The following is a 6,000-nucleotide window of genomic DNA, read 5'->3' on the forward strand; positions in this document are numbered from 1 at the left end:
AGCACAGAATCTTTAACCTCTTGGAAGAGTCTCCGGAGACACCTGGGTGAGCCCAGCACCCATGGGGCCAACCTGAGCCTCAACCCACCTCGTGCTGGCTTTCTTCCTCCCTTCCTTTATTTCCCACCTCGCTGTGGTTCTCCCTGGGACTAACCCTGGGAATCCTCAGACCCTGAGCCACAGGCTCCCTCTGGACATCCCCACCTAAGACACCTAAGACAGTCACATTGCAAGGGATGGAGCCGGAATTCAAGCCCAGGTCTGCCTGCCTCCAAGCCTGCATGCTGCTGCTGCAGGAGTCCAGGAGTCCTAGACCCGCACACGGGGGACATCCGGAAGTGCATGGAAAACTGGAATTAAAAGACGACCTTATTTTTGTGCAAAGTGATTTTGAAATCAATGCATATATGGGAGTCTTCTAAAAGTTCGTGAAAATGAGTAGTATGAAAAACCGGTGCATGGATTTCAATTTTTTTGCATCAAAATAAAGTTGATTTTTAATTCTATTCTCCATGAACTTTATGAAGTCACAAATTAGCCAAATCTACTCTTTTTTCTCCGATACACGTAGCAAAGTTGGAAGATCCTTGGGGCTCTTGTCTAGCCTTTTATAGTGCAGGTCCTTCCAGCTGTTAGCTGATAGCCTGCTCATGAACTTGAGTCTAACCTAGGCTCCCGCTCACCTAAAGCCAGATTCATTCTCCACCCTCTGGGGGGCAGAAGGCAGCTGATCTCTCAGAGCTTTGGCCAGGGGCAGGTGGGCCAGGACACCCCTACCTGCCTCCAGGCATGTGGAATCGCTTTCTTAGGTTTCTATGAAATGGACATAGAATATGCAGAGAAGTGAGCCATGTTTGCTTGTTCTTGCAAAGGAGTTAAGTTCAAAGAGAGCGAGGGAGGGAGCTGGGTTTCTGCACAATCTCTGATTTGTTTGAGAGGCAGAAAGACAAAGAGACAGGGGGAGACAGACAGACAGCTTCCACCTACTGGTTCTCTCTGCAAATGCTTGCAACAGCTGGGGCTGGCTTGGGATGAAGTCAGGAAGCTGAGAACTCACTCCAGGTTTCCCACGCCCGTGGCCGGCACCACATTGCTTGAGCAGTCACCTGCTGACTCCCCAGCTCTGCATTAGCAGGAAGCTAGAGTCAGGAGACAGAGCCAGTGGTGAAAGCCAGGCCCTTGATGGATGCCCATTAGTGATTTCATAGTAGCTGCCTCGGGGCTACACCCCAGCCCCAAGCACAAGCTCTTGGTGTTGGCATTTGTGCCCGGGCCCTCGAGGGTGGCTTTTAGTGTTTGCCACTTTAGTTGTGTCTCTATTTTCTTTTTAATCAGAATTTGCTGTTCTGTCAACCGGCTTTGAAGGTGGGGTTTTTAAATTGGGGGACCATGGGAGGAGGACGTGCAAGTGCCGGGGTTGGCCTCTCAGTGCTTTCAAAGCTGGCGAGGCCATGCAGGAGCCACAGTGCGTAATCCCGTTTCTTCAGTCCTTCCGCAAAACCCATGGGAAATCGCAGAGTGAGCCAGCAGGACTGCGTGGAGCCTGGGAAGGAAGATAGAAGCTCTCTTTCTTTCTCTGCCTCTCCTTCTCTCTCTTTCATTCTGCCTTTCAAATAAATAAATATTAAAAAAAAAAAAAAGAAAAAGGCGGGAAAGAGATTAAGTGGGTAGGGGATAAGTTTTTTGCGTACTAAAGCCATACCCACCAATTCACTTTTTACAGACTGCTAACAGTACTGCAGATCCTGTTAGCCTCTGTCTGTCTGTCTGTCTATCTCAAATGACAGAGCAGGTCCCCTTCAGGTCAGAGCAGACTTTTGCTTACCTGGCCCCTGAGTTTGTAAGGCACCGGCACCTCTTCACTGGCTGCCTGCTCTTGTCAGGCAGTTGATGGGGGCTGTCTTAATCTGCTTCCTGTTGCCAACAACATAACAGTACAGACTGGACAAGTTGTAAAGAGGTTGATTTTTTGGCTCATGGCCCTGGTCCAAGGTCAAGGTGCTGTGTGTAGCGATGGCCTTCTGTGTTGGCAGAGTCCCACGGTGGGGCAGGGCCGCTCACGGGGAGAGACAGGGAGTGTTTAGGAGACTTAGCCGAAGTGGCTTTCATAGCGAACTCCTTAATCCATTAATCACATGAATGGATTAGTTCATTTATGAGGGCAGAGGCCTAATCACCTCTTAACAGGCCCACCTGGTCCTACTTCTTAACACCTCCTAAACAAACTAGTTAAACCACAGCAGGGGACTCCTCATTTGGGGATAGGTATAGAGAGGAGTGCATTTATATCATTCTCTTTCTCTAAGATTTATTTACTTGAAAAGCAGTTATAGAAAAAGAGGGAGAGAGCGAGAGCAAGAGAGACATATCTTCTATCCACAAGTTCACTCCCCAAATGGCTGCAAAGGCTGAGGCTGGGCCAAGCCAAAGCCAGGAGCCAGGAGTCAGAAAGTCCATTCAGGTCTCCCACATGGGTGATGGGGACCCAAGCCCTTGGGCTGTCTTCCGCTGCTTTGCCAGGCACATTAGCAGGGAGCTGGGTCAGAAGCAGAGCAGCTGGGATTTGAATCGGCACTTAGACGGGACACTGGCATTGCAAGGGGTGGTTTAACTCACTGCACTACAACGCTGGCCCCAGTATCATTCCTTCTTACTGCTCTCAACTGCAACATAGACCTCGCCTTGGAACACCATGCTCCCTTGGCCAGCATGCTGCCTCCCTTGGAACAGGGAGGAGGTGAGTGCCAGTTTGAATCCTGGCTGTTCCACTTCCCATCCAGCTCCCTGCTAATGCTCCTGGGAAAGCAGTGAAAGATGGCCCAAGTCCCTGGACTCCGGCACCCACATGGGAGACCAAGATGGAGTTTCAAGCTCTTGAAAGCTTGGACCTCTTTCTTTCTCTGTCTCTCCCTTTCTCTCTTTCATTCTGTCTGGACCTCAATCCTGGACATCTGTGGGTGCCAGATGGCAGTCACAGCTACAATTTCTTTTCACAGGTGAGGCAGTGGGTATTGAGGATGGGTGTGGCTTGCCATGGTTGCCACTGCTCATTGGTAGAAGTGACCTAGAATCTTGGCTTATGCTCTTCTACTCCAGTCTCTCCCTTTATCAGGCCCATTACATGTTTTGCTTAGCACTGAAGAGGTTGCAAAGCCAGGCAAATGCCTCTCTCCCCCTTGCTGATGGTGTGGGAGGAGGAGATGGACGATTAAGCCAGGGAGGGCGGACAGGGGATGCCCTGGAGCAGGAGGGAGGACTTCGGCCCTGGCCGGGTGTCTGCGATCACAAAGGATCCTGGAAGGAATGGCAATGAAGCCAAGCTGCAAGCTAACGGCCGAGTGGGGATTATCCTGAGAAGCGAGGGTGGGCTGGCAGAGTTGGGAGGAAGAACATTCCGGCAGCAGTATGCGAGTAGAAGAATCCTGGCAATGGCAGAGAGCGAGACACAGCTAAGGAACTGGAAAAAAAAAAATAACTCACAACACGGCTGGAAAAGACAGGGCAGGTGGGGCTGCTGGGAGCTAACACAGGAAACTCACCTTCCTATAGTGATGTTAAGTCTTTTAAGAGCAAGGACCGTGTCTTTGTGCCCCTTGTGAATTGAACAGCTCAGGGCAGAGCATTAATGTGTGATGTTTTATGTTTGAATGAATCCAGGTATGCAGGTGAAAAACAGCGCATCCCTACAAATTCCTAAAAGTGTCCAAGTCTTTCATTATTGGAGGTGGGTGCTGGCAAAAATAATGACTTTTCCAAAGCACGTGGCATTGAGGTAGACTCTCGCTATCATCACCCCCGGCCCCCTGGCGGCTGGGGAGAGCGCCCTCCTGCCTCTCCGAGGCTCTTGCTCCATGGCCTGGATGCTCCCGCCGGAGCACGCGTGGTGAACGGATGAATGGCACTGCCTGTGAAGTGGGTTCCTGACCTCACGACTCCCTTGCCCTTCCGCCTGGTTATGAACCTGCGAGACGGGCCACAGCAGGTGCAGCCCCCGCTTCAACTTCCCAGCGCCTCCAGGCAGGTTTCTGTCAAATAAGCACCAAGGATCCAGTCATTCGGTGAGCTCCCATTGTAGCAACAGAGAGCAGAGCAGGCACTAGCCGGGCAGCCAACGTCTCTGCGAGGGGCTGGGGGTGAAGGAGGTGCCCCCGCCCCAGCCATCCCCACCAGACTTTCTCTGGATATTCCCCAAGGTCCTGTGGTGGTCACCCCAGGGTCACTGGGGTCCTCTGGCTCCAGGCTAAGGGCTCAAGGAACAGTTGGAAATTTGACCTGGGAAAGTCACAGCACAGACAGGTCAAGAAGAGGAGCTTACAGCTGTGGACCTGCCCATTGCTGGGACCCTTGAAACACACATGTGCGCACACCGGTACAGGGTGGGCCTTCTGGTCTTACTCTCACTTTTGGGATGATGCTTTTCCTTCTTCCTTGCCACTTTATTCTGCATTTTCAGTCATTTTCCCTAATGAAACTATCAGGCAGAACTAATCCAAACATCGGCTTAATTAATCAACATTTGGCAGTCTGTAACCACGCACTCCGGTCCAAATTACTTGTGACAACTTTCTTAATACAAAACCAAAACATCTACAGGGAGGCAGTGGCTCTGTCAGCCGGCTGGGGAGCACAGCTCTTCAATTTATCTAATGTATTTTAATAAAGTTGCAATAAACCTTTAGTCCCCAGGTATGACAGGAGGTATTTTGCTGCCAGAGAGTGTCATTATTTTATTGTTAACTCAATAAAGGAAAAAAATAAAATGCCCTTGTGGTTTAGGTGTGTTCTCACTGAGAGCAACTCCTGGCAGAGGTGGGGTTCATGCTCCAAGGAGACCTTCCGGTCAGGTGCTCAGACCAGAGGGGCCTGTGTGGCCGGAGCATCGTCCAGCCAAGAAATTCAGTGCAGCCAGGCGATCCCTTCTGGAAGCTGCGGTCCCCTTTCAGAGACTGACTGTGCAACAGGAAGGGGAATCTGAAGCAGAGTGATCGTCTTCCCTATTTGTTTATTGCTTTATGCAATATAGAATATTTCTAGTTTGCTCTCACAATATCCCTGGGCTGTAGGTGATGCTGTCGTTTGTTTTCTGTGGCTGCAGTAAAATACCAGAGGCTGGGTAAATCATAAATAATACAAGTGTATTCAGCTCGCAGTCCTGGAGGCTGGGAAAGCCAAGATCAAGGGGCCGCGTCTGGCACAGCCTCCTTGCCGCATTACAACAGAGCAGCCAGCCAGCGAGCAAGCGCGAGGCAGACAGGAAATCCCACTGAACCCGGCCCCTTTAGCGCCTGTGATTACCACGGTAATTCAAGCATGAGGGCAGAGCCATGGGCTAATCTCCTCTTAAAAGCTCCACCTCTTAATACTGCTACAATAGCAATTAAATTTCAACATGGCTTCTGTAAGGACATTCAACCTTAGCAGTCCCGGTTGGGAGGGGGATTTCAATACTCCTTCAGGATCTACTCCTTGCTGGGGCCTGGGCCACACAGCAGGGGACTCATGGTCCCTGGGGGCCGGGAAGTGGTCCAGCAGGTTAAGCTACCGCCTGCGACTCCAGCATCCCCTAAGAGCCTTAGCTTCACGACCTGGCTGCTCCACTTCCCATCCAGCTCCCTGCTGATGCTCCCGGGAAAACAGCAGAAGATGGCCCAGTGCTTGGGCCCCTGCACCCACATGGGAGACCCAGATGGAGTCCCAGGTTCCTTCTTTTCGCCTACGCCAGCCTTGGCCATCAGAGCCATCTGAGGGGCAACCAGCAGATGGAAGATTTCTCTCTCTCTCCGAATTAGAGTTCTGCTCTCCCCCGGACTCTTGATGGAGAACCCCAGTGTGCAGGCAGCCCTGCCGGCCCGTGGGAAGCCATCCTATACAGTGGGCGCCGAGCCTGGCTGGCTGGAATCCGTTCCTCAGACAGTAGATGAAGGCTCTAAGGGTGCTTGCTTCGATTTTTAAAAAAACGTATTTACTGTTTTGTTGATTACAAAATTAACAAACGCATCC

The sequence above is a fragment of the Oryctolagus cuniculus genome, chromosome 5 (assembly GCF_051225735.1).
Source record: "Oryctolagus cuniculus isolate XC-2025 breed Fujian yellow rabbit chromosome 5, ASM5122573v1, whole genome shotgun sequence".
In the NCBI taxonomy this organism is placed as follows: domain Eukaryota; kingdom Metazoa; phylum Chordata; class Mammalia; order Lagomorpha; family Leporidae; genus Oryctolagus; species Oryctolagus cuniculus.